Source organism: Polypterus senegalus, chromosome 16 (genome assembly GCF_016835505.1).
Source record: "Polypterus senegalus isolate Bchr_013 chromosome 16, ASM1683550v1, whole genome shotgun sequence".
Lineage (NCBI taxonomy): Eukaryota > Metazoa > Chordata > Cladistia > Polypteriformes > Polypteridae > Polypterus > Polypterus senegalus.
Window position 1 is genome coordinate 65,680,104 of NC_053169.1, and position 21,355 is coordinate 65,701,458.

The 21,355-nt window shown below is 40.1% G+C and overlaps 1 protein-coding gene across 1 annotated transcript in view; it reads right to left on the bottom strand.

The window, feature by feature from the left end:
• The window catches only part of ccdc85a (coiled-coil domain containing 85A), a 409,546-nt gene that overhangs the window by 63,212 nt on the left and 324,979 nt on the right, over positions 1 to 21,355 (bottom strand). The gene's annotated exons all lie outside the window — the stretch shown is intronic.

The following is a 21,355-nucleotide window of genomic DNA, read 5'->3' on the forward strand; positions in this document are numbered from 1 at the left end:
CTTCTTCCACTCCCCCAGGTGAGCTTTGTACATCTTCTAACCGACACCAACTTGCCTGGGTGGGTTCTTTTATGTTGGACCTGGGAGTACTTCTGGTGCTACAGCAAAGACAGTAGGAAGTACTTCTGGGTCAATCGCAAGTCTTATAAAGTAGGGACAATAAATCCTTGCAGCACCCCCTGGATGCACCTACAGAACACAACAAAGCTGCCCTACGGGACTGCAATACATAGTGTGCCTTGAGGGTCTCTCCATAGGTAGTGATGCCCAGGAAAGCTGCCACCTAGTGTACTGGGGGAAGTAGTATGGAATCCAGCCAGGTTGTCTCACCATGTCCTTCCATTATACTGGCCTCCCATCTAGCCCTTTCATCCTAGTTGGGGTGCCAATCCATCCCTTAGGGCACTTGCCATATACAGGTGGTATCTCATTGTAATGAAATTCATGATACCATAAAAATATTTAGTTTTAATGGAAATTTTGTTATAACAAATATGGGGATAATACTTATACTGTTGTGACTGGGATCACTGGTGGTTCTCCATCTCTAATGGCAGCAGTGCAAGGACAGCTCCTTAGTTGCTCTGCTGCATCAGGAAAACAGTAAACCAAGTACAAAGTATTTGGTTGTACTCTGCAGGATCAGGCTTACCATGTAACATGCTTGTCGCAAAATATTTAGATCTTTTAACACCTGCTCTTCCTCGCACTCTCCTGGGGCCTCATGTATAAACAGTACATATGCACAAAAATAAGCCTCAGCCATGCGCAGAGTCTATTTGAACTGTTCCCTTTAGGCAAATACTTTAAAGTCTTTCCTGCACAAAGCATACAGTTCAGAAACAGTTTCATCTCAAGAGCAATAAATGCACTCAATCTGTCCATCAGGTGCTCCTGGTAGAACAATTTGTACTTATAAATACAATTATCTCACTATAAACTCACTACAGTTGTAATATTGCACAACCTGAGCCACTTTATGAACCATTTGCACTATCTGCACTATATATGTACATCAGTGGCGGCTGCTAGCTTTTGAAAAAGGGGAAGCTCATATTAGGCCTTCATCATAAAATTCATTATGTTATTTGAACTCTGCCCTCCGTTCCTTTGCAGAAAATGGTCTGTGACCCTGTCGTACCAATTGGCCGTCTTTTCCAGGGACTTAACCACTTTCTGCTCAATGGCCAGGAGAGCAAGGTTGCTCAAATGATCTTGGCCCATCGTGTTGCGGGCGTATGACTTGACCCGTTTTAAACAGGAGAAGCTCCTCTCTACACCTGCTGATGTAGCGCCAATTGTTGCCACTAACGACAACAGCTTGTATAGCTGAGGCATTGCACTATCCAACTCCATGTCTTTAAAAAACACCAAGAAATCACACAGCTTACCACTGCTCCCCTGAAAGTCATGATCTGAATATAGTACTTGAAGTTCAGATCTCCGTCTCCCTAAGTCAAAGAAATGGCCATAACCTTTCAGCACACTTTCAAATGCCTCCTCTGGAAACACTTGTCTCATTTCATCAAATTTCCCTGGATTGACTAATTCTAAGAAGCTCATGCTTTCCAAATTTGAAAAACGCTGAGACATCTGTTCCATGTGATTGTCTAGGATGGCCATGTACAAATTTCTGTAGTGGTCCATGGGGATCCTGTAATTGTGACAGACGGCGCTTTCTAATAGGTTCATCTCGAGGGTCTGATGTGAGATTTGCTGCTTTTGCATAAACTGCTTGATAAGCCTCCTCTGACCTCTTCTCCTTGACAAAAGCAAGGAGAGACCCAATTCTTTTTTGCAGTAAAGAACATCCATAGCCCTTTGCTGGACAATATCAAAGACAACATCTGTCTCAGAGAATATTTGTTCATATGTGTACAACATGAACACAAACTCAAAATCCTCCAGGTTCATTATGAAGCCTTTGGCAGCATCTAATGTGTCATCATCCATGCTCTCATCCTGGGTAATCTTGTCAAAAGTCTGCAGGAGGCCATCATAATTGTTTGCCACAGTGCTCACTATCCGTGATGTGAAATTCAATCGAGTAGGAGTGTTTCTGGGCAATCTTGAAGACCCTGCAGACTCAAGAAAAGACATCCTTTTTATAGACTTTGAAAAACATGTGGTGAACCCAGAGAGAGATGCAAAAAATATTCTTGACTCAGGCAAGCATTTAGCACCCTGGGACAACACCAGGTTCAGTCTGTGTGCATTCCTGTAGGCCATTGAGAGATGAAGCAAAGACAGCAGCCCCATCATAGGTTTGTGCCACAAGTTTTTCTCTAAAACTGTAGCCCTGCATGTTCTCGTTTAAAACTTCAAACACAGACTGAGCATCTCGACCCCCTGACACATCCAAAAATCCAATGAAGCACTCTTGAATTTTACCTGCACTATCCACATATCTAACAATGACAGACAGTTGGGCATGGCAAGATACACCAGTTGCTTCATCCACCTGCCATGCAAAAAAAGGAGCAGTCTGAATTTCACCTTTTATGTGTTCAGAAACAGTGGCTGCAAGAGCAGAGATCAAGTCGTTTTGGATTGAGTGGGACATACCAGAAAACACAGCAGATGACTGAAATTGTGTGGCCAAGACAGAGTCATATTTAGCTAATGTTTCTGGAAATTCCCTGTAATTCCCCTTATTTGCTGATTCACTACTCTCATCATGCCCCCTGAATGCCAGCTCCTGACGGCCAAGCAAGGAAGTCACATCAATTAGATGGTTTAGGAAGGCCCTGTTTTTTTTTTTACGGTTTCATTATGTTTTGCCACCTGAATGTGAAGACCTTCATTGATTGCATGTTCAACCCTGATACTGCCCAGACAACTTAACTTCGCACATGAACTCACATGTTCTTTGCACTTTTCATGCCTTTTGTATGCCCTGTCAAAGTTACCCAGATCCCCAAAACCCACGTTTGACCAAACACATCCCATTCCCTGAGAAGGTTTCGTCAAGAGGCATGGCCAACAGTACATTTTCTTTGTCACAGCACTTCCAGTCAGCCAGTTCATCTTGTCATACCAGGAGAGCTGAAAAGACCTGTTATTTTTTTCCTGATTTTTGCACCAGATCAATCTTGGGTGTTGGTCTGCCCTGCCGTTTAATTCTGACCCTCTCCTCTTAACACTAGAATCACCAGAGCCTACGAAAAAACTCGTAGGTCCGTCCCACTTTAAATCGCTTCTTAAAACCGTTCTCACCTCTCTGCCAGTGTCTTTTGTTAATCTAAATGTGCTGATAAAAGAAAAGCTGCAAGTAGCCGGCTATTCCATCCCCCCAACGACTTAGAACGTGCACGAACTTCTCCCAGCTCATGCCTTGATTGATTATCTGGGAGTGAAGTGGAGTTTTAGAGTGGAAATAACAGATCATTATTTGGAATACACGCATTTCACGTGTGTTCCGTTTCTACAGTAATCCGTGTAAACGCATTTTTAAAACAGAAATGTTTTTCATATTGTAGTAGTAAATGACAAAATGTAAGCATAAACTATATAATGTATGAAGCCTGAAGTCCATATATCAAACACTTTCACAAAAGGTACAAATATAACAGAACAAGTATACTTTTATTCAAAAATATAACTGCAGAAAAAAGCCGCCTTAGCATGCCACATTGACACATACATACTACAACTGTCATGGTAGTGTAATGGTATCAACTGCTGACTAGTATTCAAAAGCTCATGAGTTTAATCCCACACGATTCAGTTTTGAGAAGTAAACTGCTTTTATTCTTACTATTTTAGAATAAAAACACATTTGATTTCAGTTTGTAACAGCCGGTGTAATTTATGATACCTGTTTTTTTATGATTCACTTTTCATTCTCTCAGTCGTGTTCAGGATCCTTCCCAAAACCCCCAACCCCCCCCATCATCTGAGAATGCTGTTTTCACAATGCGCTATAGCTCTGCAGTGTACTTGTGACTGCATTCTCATACCAATGCTTGCGAACTGAAGTGCCTGCGTGCACTTTTCGTGGCATTACACGTCTATTTTTTTGAGCATGCCCGTGTCGCGCAAACACAGGAACATATGCTGGTGTACAAGTATAACAAAACAAGTGCACTTTTATTCTAGACTATAAGTGAAGAAAAAATAAAGCAAGTTACAGTAGGCGGTTGATACGACAGCTTGTGTGGTGCAATGCTAAGAACTGCTGATTTCCGATCCGTGCTATATAAAATCATCACATTCAACTATAAACAATTCCCAAACACTCTTCCTACATTCACGACATGTGTACTTAGCTCTCTGTGCTATGGTTCCTATTACACTGAATGAGCACCTGACATTGTATTTTCTTCCCTATATAAATAACATTCGAGTATAGTGCGTCTGCAAATAAATCACATTTGAGCTATAGCGCGTCTCCAAATAAATCACATTTGAGTTATAGATAAACAGCAGTATCAGATTGGGTGGTCGTGAACGCAACTGAGAGAATGGAACTGAATTAAAAAAAAAAGCTAACCTTTACAATTATCATGCATTTACACTGGCTCTTACAGACTGACTGAAATCAAATGTATGTTTTTATTCTAAAATAGTTCAGTACATGCAATATTATTTAAAAACGAACAGTGTCAGATCGGGTTTGAATACACGCTGACGCTGTTACAGAAGAAGTCAGCTTATTCAGTGCAGCAGTTTCAACGCACAGTACATGCAATATTATTTTAAAACGAACAGCGTCAGATCGGGCGCATATTCAAACCCGATCTGATGCTGTTCGTTTTCAAATAACATTGCATTAGCGCGATGATGTTTTTACATATATTGTCTCTTTCATTCATCTTGCGGTTTGTAATCAGTGGCCACCTGTTTTTTTCCCAATCTTGCCAGTTCGCACATGTTGCTGTATGGTGGTGTTTCTTTTGTACTCCAGGACATGCAGAGGACAGAATAGTACAGAGCAGTAAGTTCAGCGCTATATGCAATCAGACAGACAGACAGGAAGAGAAGGCACCAGATATATAAATAAACAGGGAAGGCACTGTATAATAGATATATAAAAAACAGCTAAGGGGATAGATATATAGATAGGTAGGAAGGAAAGGCACTATATGATAGGCAGACAGGGAAGCTCCTATATAATAATAAAATTACTGTTATTACTATATAGATAGACAGGGAGTTCAGGCAGGCAGAACAGCGAAGGTTAAAAATAAATAAGTTTTCTCTCCAGTGGGGAATTGAAATCAGATCTCTTGAAGTACAGCAAGTCTGCTGCTCGCTAAGTGATGAAATCTTATCAGTACGCCACAGAAGCTGTTGTAAAAGCTTTGAACTTTTTATGAAAGAGTTTATTTTCTCTTTGGCTGTCAGGCTTCACACATTTTATAGTTTATGTCTACATTTTGTAACATTTATTACTAAAATATGAAAAAGTATCTGTTTTAACATTGTGTTTACACAGATTACTGTAGAAACGGTATACACATGAAATGCGTGTGTTCCAAATAACAATCTATTATTTCCACTCTAAAACTCCACTTCACTCCCAGATAATCAAGGCATGAGCTCGGAGAAGTACGTGCACATTCTGAGTCGGTGGGGGGATGGAATAGCTGGCTGCTTGCAGTTTGTTTTTATCGGTACATTTACAGGACAAAGGAGGCTGACGGAGAGGTGAGAACGGTTTTAAGAAGAGATTTAAGGTGGGACGGATCTACGAGTTTTTTCGTAGGCTCTGGTAATTCTAGTGTTAAAGAAGACTACTAAATGGTTTTGCCAAAAGCAGGTCAACAATATTAGCATTGTCTGCCATTATGCACAGCTTGCTAGCTGGCTAGTTTCCCCTTCCACGAGCTATTTTAATTATATGAACGAACTAACTTTACAATGCTGAAACAAGGAGCAAAGTCAAGAACGCTATAATATTTTTTTTTATTTTATTATTTAAAGAATGATTTGTACAAACAAAAATGGTTTATATCACCAGCAAACTATACAGAGTGCAGCAGTTTGTTGTACAACTTCACCTGCAAATCTGCATGGGACTGAACTCAAATCTCTGTTGTGCTGATGTACAGTATACTTAAGACATGCTGTCAATCAAAAAAGGGGTTCCACCCTTTAAACAGCTCCTCCAATCATCATGCAGCAGCCCAGTGTCCTGGCCCGCCCACTGCTCCATTCACTCCCAGAGAAGCTGAGCTTCCCTGGAAGTGACAATTTTGGTGCATTTATCCAATTACTGTCCAGCTTTTCTGTAGTGAAAAAAGCTCCTCTGTGCTTGCCCATAGAGCTCCAGTGAAGCTGGGCTTTAGGAGGGTTTAACACGCTGTGCTGCACGGAAATGTATGACAAGAAAATCGCGTCAAACAATCTACAATGAATACCTAATTCTGAACGAGTTAGTCATGAAGTTTGAACGCGTTCTAGCGCACTTTTATTAAAACCAATATAAATACGACATATGAGCATTTATTTTCTGACATAGTAGAGGAAGCAGAGCTTCCCTTGTAGTCTTAGAGCAGTCACCACTGATATACATGTATATTGTACTTATGCTTTCATATTGTGTATTTTTCATTGTTTTATCATATTATTATTATTATTGTAGTTATTTAATCATTTTATAGGGAGATTTATGGAGATTTGCATATTGAATCTCATTGTACCATATAATAACAATAAAGGAATTCAATTCAATTCAATAGAAGAGAGAGCGTATATGCGGATGATGACGACTAGCTTTTAATTCGATTTAGATTTCCAAGAGCCATCTTCTTGGAACTCTTGATATCATTTTTAAGATGAAATTAAAGTATTTATATTACATTCTACAGATACATTAACCTCATTTAAATGTATGTTAATAATGTATACTATTAGTAATTAAACATGTGGGCACAGTGGCACAGTGGCAGCAATGAGCTGGTGCCCCATTCAGGGATTGGTCCTGCCTGTATGCTTGCTGGGACTGACGTGATCCTGGATGGACAGATGGATAGAATAATTAAGCATGTACTACGAAGATATTTCAATGTTCCTTAAAAAGTTATGAAGAATTGGTGTTCTAAGCTTACAGATTGCTTGACATTTATTACTGAATTTATTGTGTGGTGATTGGTTACTTGAATAAAGAAAAGGAAGGAGAGGAATTGGGGGTTAGTGCGTTTGAAAAAGAGAGTACAGGTAGTCCCCTGGTTAGGACATCTGGCATACGACTTACAAACGGGGCCACAGCTGCTCCTTCATCTGTCTGGGGGATGTAACTCAGGCTCCTCAGTAACTGCTGCTCCGTCATCTTCGGCCTGGGGATGCTGCAAGCAGTGTCTGGAGGGTGCGATTTTTGTCTGTTCGCACTGTGTAGTGTCCCTCGGGCTGCTCCAGTTTAAGAATGGTGCGGTAAGAACTGCACTCCATTCATTCTCAGTGGGCGGCTGGGTGCACGGCAAGTGGCCAGGGCCACAGCTACGGCTCGTGTGCAAGACGGAGGCTTGATGGGGTAGTTCACTACCCGCCCACCACGCCACCACAGCTACTGCTCATAACAGGATGGAGGCTGGATAGGAAAGAGGGAGGGCATTTCACTGCCCACCCAGCACACAGCCTTGCAGTGTCCCTAGAATGGCAGCCCTGTTCCTTCTCGGTGGGGCTGGTGATGCTGCAAGTGGTGATCCGGTTGTAGCTGAACGGAGGCCATAGAGGGTGAATAGGGCAGCAGGGGGCACCATTGTAGTCTGCCTTGTGTGGCTGCCTGTTGAATGGGGACGGTGGTGGGCGATTCACTACCTGCCTTTGGCCACACCCTGTTCGTTCTCGATGGGCAGACGCTGTAGGCAGCATACTGTATGCAAGTGGAGGTGACTTGAATCGCCCCTCACCACCCCTACTCATTCTCAATAGTAGCCTGCTTGTACTGTTACGTACATAGCAGGAAGTTGTCTCTTGTCAGTACACCAGATGTGCTGATGAGGGGTGCCTTCCTGCTGTGATAGCGTGTACAGTGCTGTGCAGAAGAGCTAATCTTAACGTTTTGTCTTCACCCTTCAACAATATCTGTGAAACATAAATCTGATGCAAGTGCTAGTGATACAGTAAAGAAGAGAAAAACCATCACCATGAAAAATAAAGTAGAAATAATAAAAAGTTCAGAGAGAGGTGAAACTCCATCATTCATTGGCAGAGCACTTGGTTACAGTCAGTCAACAATAGCATTTATTAAAATAATGTACCTTTTCTGACTTACATACAAATTCAACTTAAGAACAAACCTACTGTCCCTGTCTCGTACGTAACCTGGGGACTGCCTGTACTGCTGCAACAAATTATTTCATTGATGGTCACCCAAGGCGTAGTTAGCATCTTCCGAGAGCCAGGAGCAATCTTTGGACGAGGAGCCAGCTTATCATAACCACTGCGCCAACGTGTCCCCTTGTTTAAATCATGCTTTAATTCATTTCACATAAGCATAAAATGAAGTATATATCTTAGTATTTAAATTGTTCAGAGAACTGTAATGTATTCGGTGTCATGTTGGTGTAAGAGAAAACCTATTTAAGTAGCACATAGTAATGAACACACACAGAGCACATAGAACAACACATACAATACGAAGCATATAACGTGTTACTTTAGTTATGATGGGATATGAGAAACTGTAGTAAATAAAACATTGATTTTAAGATTAAGTTTACGATTTTCAAGTTTAATGACAATTTTGACATTTTTTTTCCTTTCTCCCTAATATGCTTCCGTATGACAACAACTTTCCGTTTTACGGTGACTTTGATATCTGACCACTACTTTTTTATTTTGGGCACTGTGCAACTTTCTGAACTTGGACTTCCGATTTTCTATTACTCTGTATCATTTGATCAATTTCCTTTGGTTGTTTATACCACTTCTTAAGCCAACAAATAGTAAATTTTTCCTTGCCTCAACTTCGCATTTGCTGAAATTTTTTTTCATGTGCCTTTGCCATTGTCATTTAACCAAACACTGAACAGATAGGGCTATTTATATTGATTTGCATATTAAAATAAGTGAAATTCCTGGAGGAGTTGGTGTGGGGCGGCAGACGCGTGCATGAGCATTACTTTTTACACTGATCGAAATTTAGGTAGTGGAAGTGCATGGAAGTTGGCTTACTCACAGTTTTGTGCATCTGAATTTTTTTCTGTGTATGTACATTTTGCCCGTATGCCATGTTTTAGTGAGAATTCTACACATGCTGTTATGCATGAGGCCCCTGGTCTGCCACAACGGGGATTCTGAGCTGCTGGTGTTCTTCTAATTTGAATGTGGGAACTAAAGCAGGACAACTGCAGTGTCGCAGCTCCCATCTTGTGTGCTTCAGTACAGTAATAGATCCTATTTTGAATGAAGTCTTGAAACTGTACCTGTTTTCTCTGTAAAGGTACTGAATAATAAAGTACCTGTATTTTCCTTGGAAACCTGGACCAACTTTCTGTCTCTCGTGCAACTAACTCTGTGACCCAATATTTTCTTTCAGGTCACAAGCCCCAGATCTTTAACTTTGTCTTTTTTTTTTTTTAATCCCTCAAAACTGTCGATAGCTTTGAAGGCACAATTCTGAATGGTTTCACCACATCATTTTTCTTTATTCCAGGAATCAACTTTTTCCAGGATTGTTAGTTTTTCTTTCAGCATAAACTGACGCTTTTTCTCACTTTTTTTGTTCATTGCAGAGAAAACTTTGAGTAGCACTATGAAACTGACTGTCACTTACTGGGATCTTGAGACTTGTTGAAAGTGTGGGAGCGGCATTAAGTGTTTTTGGCATCGCATTATTATCTTTGGTGGCCATTTTTGGTTGAAAAAAGTTTGTTATACAGAAATTTACATTTCTTTAAAACAAAATCCACTAAATATGTTTTATGAATGTTTGTCTGGGCCAGCAAAAAGTATTTAATTAAAATTTCATTACTTCACTATTCACTATAATGGGATTTGACCTGTATACAGTATAGATTGTGAATCAAACAGCTATGAAAATATATTTAGTAAATTGAAACAGCAACTCAATAGCATCCTGTCCAGATCCGATTTATTTTTTTCCCATGAGCAACATTACCTACATCAAAAAGCATTGATAATACTGTATTTTGCAAGATCCAGTCATACCACGCTTGCAAAGTACACAGACAGAGGAAGATGTAATACAGTATATAACTACAAATTACAATTACAAACCACAATTACAAAGCAAATTTAATTTTAGATAGTGTTTCAGGAGGTGTGTTTTACTTTATTCATGAGAACAATAATGCTTTGATTTTTACCTAACCAACCCCTACCCAGTCTTTTGGACTGACTCAGGATGTGAAATTTATGAAGGTTGGTAGAGCATGTATCAAATAGGTTTGGCAAGGGTGACTAGGTTTGGACTTAGGGTGTACTCACACTAGGCACGTTTGTTCCATTCCATGCCTAAGCACGATTGTCCCCGCCTTCCTACTCCCCCATTGGCCTGCATTCACACTTAATGTTCTGGGCCCTGGCACACTTCCATCATGACCATGTGACTTTGTGTAAAACAAAACATGTGTAAAATCCAAACATGGTGTGACAGCATGCATGTCAAAATGATTTTACTTACTTTGTGGTTATTTCGGATTTGTGTAGGGCGGAATAACGTTTTACCCTCTTACAGATTTATTGAGTGTGCAGCACAGTGTTTTGTTGTTAACCATGCTACACATCTGAGAAGATTTTTACGGTGAAAAATGATGTTAAGGCAAGAATTTGAACCTTTAGTTGCCAACTACAATTCACGTTCATGTGTAAGATGAGAGTAAAAACCTCTTTTTAACTCAAAAGATATTGAATGAAATGAGAATTGCACTCTGACTTGTCTCATCATTGATGTCATGCCTGTTTTCCGTGCTCAGGCATGTTTAGTGATCACAATGTTCCTGAATGCCGACTGAACCGTGCTTGAGTCCACATCTTCTAAGCAAACCAGGGCACAGTACGGTTCGTCCGGCACAAAGCAATCACACTAGTCAAATGAACTAGACTTTGTTGATTTATATGCAAGGGCACAGAAAAAATTGGCAGTGTGAGTATACCCATAGAGTTTATAAGTAATCCCCTGCAGAAAGGCGATAATCTGCCTAAACAAAGCAACTGGGGGATGAGTTGTACCTGAGTGCTTTCATTGGTAACTGGCTCAGGATGTGAGTGGTAGATTAATTCTGTTGGTCTGAAGTATGGCTGTTTATAATTGATTTTCAATTTTAGGATATTCTGTACTACAACACTGAATTGTTTTGTGTTTTGTGGTAATGGTCACCTTGCCTTTACCTGTCTCTCACACCATCTGACCATGAAGAGAAGACCATGATGAAGACAACTCTATGTCAGCAGCCATATTGAGACCATCACATGGCCTGTTTCAATACTCCATTCAAAGGTAATATGGTAGCAAAGCAAGCTAGATTGAAGATAAGCCAAGAGCCCCCTACGAATGCAAGAATTATTGCTACTTAAGATCTAATTGTATGACTTGCCAATGTTCACATTGTATTTTGCTTCCTTAATATATTATAGCATATTATCAATAGTACATAACTAAATGTGATGTTTTAATGTTTTTATTTGCATTTTACTATTTATTATCCCTTCAATATCGCTGCTGTTTTATTTTAATTTCAATTTTTAATTGCTTACTTTACATCTTGTCCCAAGTATTCTTATTTGTACATTGTATTGGTGATTTCCATCCATCCACGGGGGTTTGCTGGAGCCAATCCCAGCCAACACAGGGCGCAAGGCAGGAACCAATCTCAGGCAGGGCGCCAGCCCACCGCAGGACACACACACCCACACCCACACACCAAGCACACATTAGGGGCAATTTAGAATTGCCAACGTATTGGTAATTTGTGCACTTTAAAAAAAGTTGACGATTGATTGATTGATATGTGTATATCTCCTGCCTGTTCCTTTACTCTAATTACCTGACCTTACAGATGTAGAAGGGAAGGGGAAAGAAGTGCTAAAGTACCTGTTCACAGACTGGTAAATGTATGGGATTTAAGCCATTGTATTAAGGTCTACACAATAAAGAATATAAAGGGGAAAATGGGGTCACCACAGGACCCTACATGACAATACACCTTTATAATTCACATTAAATTGTTTTAAGATATTTGTAAATTTACTTTAGAGATCTTTAAATAGATCTGAGATATCTCACAATATAAAGGAGCTTATTTTAGATACCTTGAATTTTATTTCCGATACTTGGAATGCTCAACTGTATTTTAAGACATCAGACAGCCCTGTGACTCCAAGGTGGATTATATGAGTTCAATAATTAATAAAAGCATTTTTTGAAAAATACTTCATGTACTATATCTTTTAACAGAGTCTTCATGATAATCAAAGTTGAGGAAAATATTCTCGTTGACCATGATTACTAATGCTGAATTAGCCAGGTGTGTGAAAATTTACGCTTATATGTAGGTGTCATATGTGGGCTAGAGCCTTATCATTGGTAACAGTTACTATCAGCTCTGGATCCCCAGAATGGAAAAGTGTATGAAATGATGAAATTAATTCAAAATGTTTTACACAGATGTTGACCTATTTGACCTGCTGTAATAATTTGCACAACATACATTTAAAAGTAATAAAAATTATATATATATAGAGTACATATTGGTGCTGGTCGTTAATGGTATAATAGAAAAGACAAGGTGGCTTTATAAATTACTCAGTGGGATCAAAATGGACTCATATAATATACTCTGTTAATTTTTAAGAAATATAACATGTCATGTAAATAAATATTATAAGAGAGCAGGTAATTACTAATTTAATAAAATTAGATGTCTGCCTAACAGACAGAAAAGCTTAATAAATGATTTGCAAATGAGAAGGTTTGAGAAGATTTTGTCAAGATGGGCCTATTCAAAGTGTGAATGGTGAACTCAATGTGTACCTGAAGAATTTTATGCAAAGCCCTAAACACTGCATTTACAAAGTGACATAACTGAGGGCTACAACAATACAACCGAATATAAAGCACACATGAATAAAACCCCGCCATTGCTTCATGCTGTTGCTGAAATAATTACTGGCCTGCTTTTGTCACTGCTGTATACCCAAATATGTGTGAATAAATCTAATTTGGCAAACATTTGGTAAATTAAAGCTTTCGCTTTTACATAGTCATATTGTTTCAGAACATTTCAGCTTTGTTCTCTTAATTAAGAATGAACATTAAACACAAAAACAAAAAAAAGAAGGAAAGAAAAAAAAATTAATTTTTAAGCAGAAGTATGACAAATTAAACAAATATGTACAGGTATAACATGGGTGGGCTGAGCAGAATTGAAGTAGATATTCAATAAAGTAATTTTACAATTTAATCATTGAAAACAAGGCACAAGTAAAATGGCAAAAAGTGAGATTTTTAATGATAAATATTAGAATTGTAAGGAATTTCATATTTTTAAATTGTATTTATTACACTGTCTTTTTTCTAATTACAATATATGGACAAGTAGTTACCACTGCTACCTCCCAGGTCTTGAATCAGGGTTCAAATCTTGGTCTAATTATTATCTATGTGAATTTTCCCCTCATTTTTTGTCCTGCAGTCCATGTTTAGTGCAGTGATAGCTTCCAATTTAAAATTGCCAATCTCCTTTTGTTCAGCTTCATTGATTGTCCTGCAATCACCACCATATGTTGCTGGTAGAAAAACTATTAATTTAACTATTTGGATTTTTTTTTTTTTTTATCAGTACAACATCTCTGGATTTCATTATCCTCTCCAGGGGCCTCATGCATAATGGCATGCATAGAATTCACACTAAAACATAGCGTACGGACAAAAGCCAATAATGACCATACACACAAAAAAATCCAGATGTATAAATTTGTGCGTACGCCAACTTCCACGTTCTTCTGCTACATAAATCCCGGTCAGTGTGAAAAGTAATGCACGTGCCTGCTGCCCCACCCAGACTCCTCCCAGAATTATGCCTCTTTGAATATGCAATTCAATACAGATAGCCCCTTATGTTTTGTGTTCTGTGAAAACACAATGGCAAAAGCACGGGGGACAAAGAAGAATTTCAGCGAATACCAAGTAGAGGCAAGGAAAAACATGCTATTTGCTGGTTTAAGCAGTGATATAAACAACAAAAGTAAGTTGATGGAGTAACAGAGTGGTAGAGAAATGAGGAAGAGAAAACATTATTATTTAACTCACAGATATCAAGGACTATGTTTTGAGTTGATCATGCTGCAGAGAGCTATATGATTTGTTCCTCATTTATGCAGAAAAGGAGTTGGGCTGTGTGCACAGCATTAAGGGACTAACTTTTATCATTTATAGGAAAGGCTGACCTCTGATACTATCAGAAGACCCTGTGAAGAAGGTAAGATCTTTATGGACTATAAGAATATTTAAATTGATTCTAAGTGTGTACAATTAGAAGGGTGTATTCCTTAGGAATGCAAATGGCTGTTTGTTTCATGTTTTAGGACATTCCAGTATGTCATAAATTAAGATTTAACCTTAAGCTATGTATAACCTCAGAATGAACTGCTAGGGGTTTTTTTCCTTTTCTAGGATATAAAAGAGAGAACAGGTTTACTTTAGATATTCTGCTAAAACCCAAATCAGTTGACTGAGTTGGGAAAGAGGCAGTCTCACATTCTCTCTACTCACCAAGAATTAAGAATAAAGAAATTATTTTTACTTTAATTGGGTTTAAGTTCTTCCGTTGTTTCCGACTTCAGCGCTCACAGTTTTGGCACCCAACTGGGGCAGAGACGGCCAAGCGACTTCTTGAGCAGGATCGTTCAGAGGACCGGTAAAAGGACCGACACAGGCTGGGTCGGGAGGACCAGATCCGGAAAAAGTTAGGACTGGCCTGCCTCGGGCGACTCCTGCATGGGGAATCCTTGACCTCCTCTGATTCTTCCTGAAAGTCGAGTAAACTGGGAACTTCCAGGCGGGAGGAAAAAATTCTTGGTGAGTAGACCGAGGGAGTCCGACCGGGAAAGAAACCAGGCAGTGAGTGGACGGAATGTATTGATAAGCTCTCGGAAATAAAACAGTGTAAAGATTATGAATGTTAAGGACATGAGTTTGTACACTCCCTAGAGTCTCTTAGAGACTTAAAAGTAAAATAAAGGAAGGGAGTGGGAAGAATAGATAAATAACTGAACATTTCGTGATCGGGAAAAAGCACTGTTGCGGGAGGGCGGGACTCTTTGCTCTAACGGTCTGGTTATATTCTGAACTCAACGGGTCACTCAGGGAAATGATCACCTAAACAGCGGTAACCAGCGGCCTTCGGGTGAAACTGTCAGTCCGCTAATCAGGTTGATCGTCCCGGTGGACCAGGGAACAGGAGGGACCAGGAGTGAAGTGACAATTGAGGCTGGTTTAGCAAAAAGAGTGCGGAAAACTCACTGACCATGGGGAAAACTAATAGCAAACCGGTTACAACTCCTTTGGGAAACAGAAAGCATGAATTCACGTACTCATCTGTGACTGAATAAAGACTAATTGATTGAACTATTCCTGTCTTCCTCGGGTGTTACTTCCACTGTTTATTTGGCACCTGAACAGTTTCCTTCGTGTTGGAGAACCCGAGTGAAGGTGCAATTGCAGACAGGAATAAGATCGGTGACCGCTGAGTACAATTGCTTTACCGTCCGGAGAGGTACTGGGACGTAACGATTAGAGCGCCTCTTGGAATGAGACGGAGTCTTAAATAGACTTATAATTAGAAGGGAGAGGTGGAAATTTAATAAAAAGGGAAAGTACCTCCCGGTCGGGAATTCGCTAAAGAAAGAGATTGAAAAAACAGGGTGTGAATGAGGAGCCTCTGTTCGGATTATTGTTTTCGGAAAACATACCAAGGAAAAAAAAAAGCGGCTCTCCAAGACACTACATAGAACAGAAAACAGGGTTAGATTTAAAAAAAAATTGTAAACGGTGGAATGAACAGAGCAGGGGCAGGTGGCCAGTAGAAGGCTCTGGTGATATGAGTGAACTACAGGAAGTTAGGTAGATTGTATATAGAAAAGCACGAGGGTGCTCTAGTCGAGAAAATGGAAATGTTTTAATAGATGGGAATTGATAATTAAAGATAGAGCCCTGAAAGCGATGCAGAAGTGCAATGAGGGACTGCAAAGCCAAATTAAACTTATTGTAGAAAGAGAAAAGTTGTCCTTGATAATGCAAGAACTGTCCCAAAAGTCCGGATGAAAGAAGGAAGAATAAGTAAATATAATATAAATAAAAAGAGAAGAAGAGATTATACCTTGATTTAGCGTCAGCATGCGTGTCCACTCCCTTTGAGGACAATAGTCCATCACCACCCCTTGGGCAGCTTGAGGAATTGATGAGGGAGAGGAAGAAGATGGTCCCGATGATTTTTAAAAATGAACAGTTTCAGCCAGAGAGGGATGAAGAAGCGGAAAAAGGGATGCCTAATATGACCCGATTCTGACTCCTCAGGGTCAAAAAACATGAATATGAAAGGATGGAATTTCAAGCACCATTAATACAAGTGCCCTTTCCGCAATATAATGTACAACAGCCTGACTCAGATTAAAACTGTCCCACCTTCATGGTGCAAAGAAACTGGGACCTGCAAGAATTAAAAGAGGTGGTGCAGGAATTGCTGAACCAGTTCATGACAATGAAGAAACAATTAGATGACATATATAAGCCAAATACTGCAGAATGGATTCAGGTCCTTAGAAGGAAAGCTCATTTCAGGCTGAAATGATGTGAGAGTGCAATGGACAGAGTCTCTGGGACGACAGCGGGTTGATAGTGGCCATTTCAGTGTTCAGTGGACAGTTACGAGCACAAATAAAAGCAAAATATATCAGCCCTAATGCCCAGTGAACTTTGACAAGACTTGATGGTCCGCCTGTGCCTTTGCATTTCAGTTACAAATAAGAGAGTGAAGGTTGCATCAGAACAGCACACCGCCCTTGCACTGACCACCACCATTACATGCTTGTATGCTGCCTTGATTGTTCATGTTTGACTCAAAAACAGCAAAAAATCTCTGCTGTCCTGGGTTCCTCTTGGATTACAGTATTCAAAATCATTTTACTGTATTGCATGATTTTTGGACTGTATTATGATGAAGTTTGACTTGGACTTTTCAGCTGCTGTTTTCAGAAAAAAAAGACTATTTGCCTAACGAACTGTTATATCTCAGCAAAACTGGCTGGAGCAGTATTTCTCTTTTTACAACAATTGCTTTTCTTCTGGAGTGGTTTTACCACATATCCTCATTGCTAAATCCTCTCGTTTTCAGTGGCATAATGTGAGACAATTGGTAATAGCATGTCCAGAAGGGGAGGATTGGGAGTATGTGGGACCTAACATTTAGTTCACCTAGATAGATCTGTTAAGAAAATAGCAGTAGAACTAGTTGTACCTGTAACCTGATCCGTTCTGTCATTTATCTTTCACTTCTCCACCTAAACCCATGCTGTTTACCCTTAAAATTTTTAGTTAGATTTGCTCCACTCATCTCTCTGGGTACAAGGGAAATAATATTTTGTCTGAATAGTTCATGTTGAACCCTTGGTCATTTTCCCAAAGTCATCCTTCCGTTTACATTGTGCACAATTTCTTATTTCGTTTGAGGCTGAGACCGGTATTACAATTGTTTATGCTGATTTAGTTAAGCGGGTGCTATTATTCCGATCCAATACTTTCCTATTCTTCCAGTTAGAAAGCATATGATTCATGACGATTCATTCAGGACCTCCGGAGTCAATGCTGCTATACACCCTAGGACTCCTATAGTCTCAAACCTTCCACTATTCTCTGTACTGTCCCGGCCACTGCTATGTGGTTTTCTGTTACTGATCTTGTGAATGCTTTCTTTTCAATTACTGTACACCCTGAGTCTCAGTTCTGGTTCACATTCACTTTTAAAGGGAAGCATTGGACCTGAGCTGTGATGCCGCAGGGATATACAGAGGCTCTGTGTGCGTGCGTGTGTGTGTGCGCGTGTTCGTGTGTGTATGTGCGCGTGTTCGTGTGTGTATGGACAAGAACTAGAAAAGATAAAAAGTTGAAAGGTTATTGGCCAAAGGGGGGTGGTGTCTGGTGTAATATGTAGATGAGTTGCTTTTATGTTCTGAGGCTCAGGAATAATGCGAAGAAGACACAAAGGCTTTGTTGGTCTTCCTAGCGGAAATCGGGCACAAAGTGTTCCGGAAAAAGTTGCAACTGGTTGAAAGAAAAATGAAATACCTGAGTCATGATTTGACTTCAGGGGAATGTGCACAGTCTGCAAGACGGCAAGTTGTCTGTTCTTGGAATGTTATGATATTGATATTGCCGGCAATGGGTTAAAAAAGATTTTTTTTTGCTGAAAAGCACAGCCACTCCAAGAATTAGCGACCTCTTCTAATTTGGTTTTGACTGATAAAATTTCATGGACGGAGCAGGCTGAGAAGGCTTTAACTGATATAAACTAAATTTTTATGTCTGCGCCTGCGTTAAGAGTCTAGGACTACGTTAGTCTCGTCCTTTCACTCTGTTTGTGGATGAGAAAGGGGGGTGTATGACTGCAGTATTAACTCAACAACAAGGAAATAGACAATGACCGGTCACATACTATTCAAAAAAAAAAATAAAATAAAATAAAACTGGATCCAGTGGCCGCTACAATCCCGGCCTGTTTAAAAGCAGCTGCTGCAATAACAGAGGCCATATTAGCGCTCAGATGTTGTTCTCATGAGTTTATTAACTGTTAAGGTACCACATGCTGTACATTCCATCTTAGTACAGACAAAAAACATCTCATTTGACAGGTGCGCTTGCGGTAGTGAAGTGTCAAGCTCACACAGGGAAGACGAATCCAGTAAGTGAGGGAAATGCGCAAGCAGACGTGGGCAAAGAAAGTCACCCAGGATCCTACTTCACCACTAACTTCTTCATTTCTATTACAGAAGGAGGAACAAGAGTCACACAAGGATGCAGTACTATCTCTACGAATTGTAGCAACGGAAAAGGAGATAAAGACGTTGCAGAAAGAGGGATCAGATAAAGCTCTGAAAGGAATTTAGATCCATCCATTAACTAAACATCCTTTTTTCCCCAAAAGCTTTCTTTCTAGGAATTGCAAAGGCTGCGCATGGTTTGGCCCACCCTTCCAGAAGATGCAATGATGGCACAGGTGCAACAATACTGTCACGCCAGGGTTTTTCTAACTTTGCTGATCAGTTCTGTAAGAGGTCTACATTATGGCGAAGATTTAATGTAGGAAGAGGCTTGCAGGTTTGCGTAGTGCCTTACAGAGAGTGCATGAACAAGTGAGGGAAACATGGTGAACTACCTCACTACTGTAAGGGCAATACACTATTAAAATGTGCTCTGTACCCTGTCAAATGTCACTATTGCAAGATGCTCAACTCTAAATCCAGCTACTTACTTCCCACTGAGGGAGAGGGGGAACCAAATAACTGCCAGGATGAGATAACAAAGGTCCTAAAACCTAGTCCGGACCTCCAGGAAACTCTACTAGAAACAGGAGAAATTCTTTATGAGGATGGCTGTTCCTTGGGATTGGACGACAGAACACTCTCCACCAGTTATGCAGTGGTCAAGGAAGAACACTTACTTGAAGCAAACTAACAAACCTTTCCTCCCAAAGGCTTCTTTTCCAGGAATGGCAAATTCTCACACGGCCTGGATCATGCAGGAAAAGACGCTATGACTCAGGAAGTTGAGCGACATTGGGAAACCACAGGTTCTCTACATATGCTGAACAATTCTGCTGACGATGCGCACTATGCCAAAGGTTTAATGTAGGTAAAGGTAAGCCACGCCGTCACTCCTAACCCAATGGGTCCCTTTGAACACCTCCAAATGGATTTCATTGAGTTAACACCGTCTAAAGGCTGCCGTTATTGCTTGGTAATTGTCGATGTGTTCTCCCGATGGGTGGAAGTTTTCTCTCTAAACATGCAGATGCAAAAACTGTGGCTAAAGCTTTAATAAAAGAAATCATTCCAAGATGGGGAATATCACAGAAACTGCATACCGATAATGGAACCCACTTTGTGAATTCTGTAATAAATGAGCTGACTACTTGGCTCCAGATAAATGTGCATCATTACTGCAAATACCATCCTCAAAGTGGAGGTATTGTAGAAAGGTGCAATTGTACCCTAAAATCAAAATTGGAAAAAATCTGTGAGCAGACAAACTTAACCTGGCCAGATGCTCTATCCCTGGCCTTGATGGGGTTGAGAGGAAGGACACATCGGCAGTTGAGACTGTCGCCATTTAAAATTGTAACTGGATGCCCCATGCCTGTTGGCATGGTTATCGGAAATGTTACTCTGCATACTGTGGACAATGATCTTCTCTCTAGTCTTGCAGGTCTCCGAGCTTCCCTGAAGGAAGTCCACGAACAAGATAACAAGGCTTGGCAGACCAGTCCCCTACTGATGAAGTTCCAGATTCCCCTTGGAACCTAGATACTGGTCAGAGACACCCGAAGGAAACATTGGCATCAACCTAGCTGGAGGGGAACCATTCCAGGTGCTGCTATTTGCACCCCACATGCTGTGATGGACGAAGGACTCTTTTCTTGAATGCACATCTGTCACTGTAAAAAGTGGACTGAATCATTAAGCTGTTGCTATTTTTGGACTTTCTATGTTGAGACCCTGTCAAGGGATTATTCCCTTTGTTTTAGGGGATAATCTGTGATATAAGTGGTTGAAGGTTACTGTTACACAATTAAGAACAGATTCTTGTTATGCATGTGCCACTGCTAAACCCAATCTCCTAGTTGTATCCCTGCCCAATAATCTACCCGTGCTTTAGCTGGCCTTACCTCCCTATCTATCTAATTAGCAGAAAACTCATGAACACCTGACTTTTTTTTAACTCTTCCAAAGATTGGTTCAGTTCTTGAAAATTATTCTCATAACTATCCTTATTTCTCTGGCAGTTTTCATGTTCTTGGGTTGCTGTCTAATCCCGTGCATCTGAGCCCTTCTACAAAGGTTTATTAACACTTCCATTACTAAGGTTTGTCTCCTCAGTGCTGACCCTGACTCCCAGTACAAACCTTTTCTTCCATTTGCCAACCCTTTCCTTAACTCTGATGATGCAGAAGTCTTATTATTAATGTGCACATTTTATGTGCAAAGGGGGGAACTGAGGAAGAGAAAACATTATTATTTAACTCACAGATATCAAGGACTATGTTTTGAGTTGATCATGCTGCAGAGAGCTATATGATTTGTTCCTCATTTATGCAGAAAAGGAGTTGGGCTGTGTGCACAGCATTAAGGGACTAACTTTTATCATTTATAGGAAAGGCTGACCTCTGATACTATC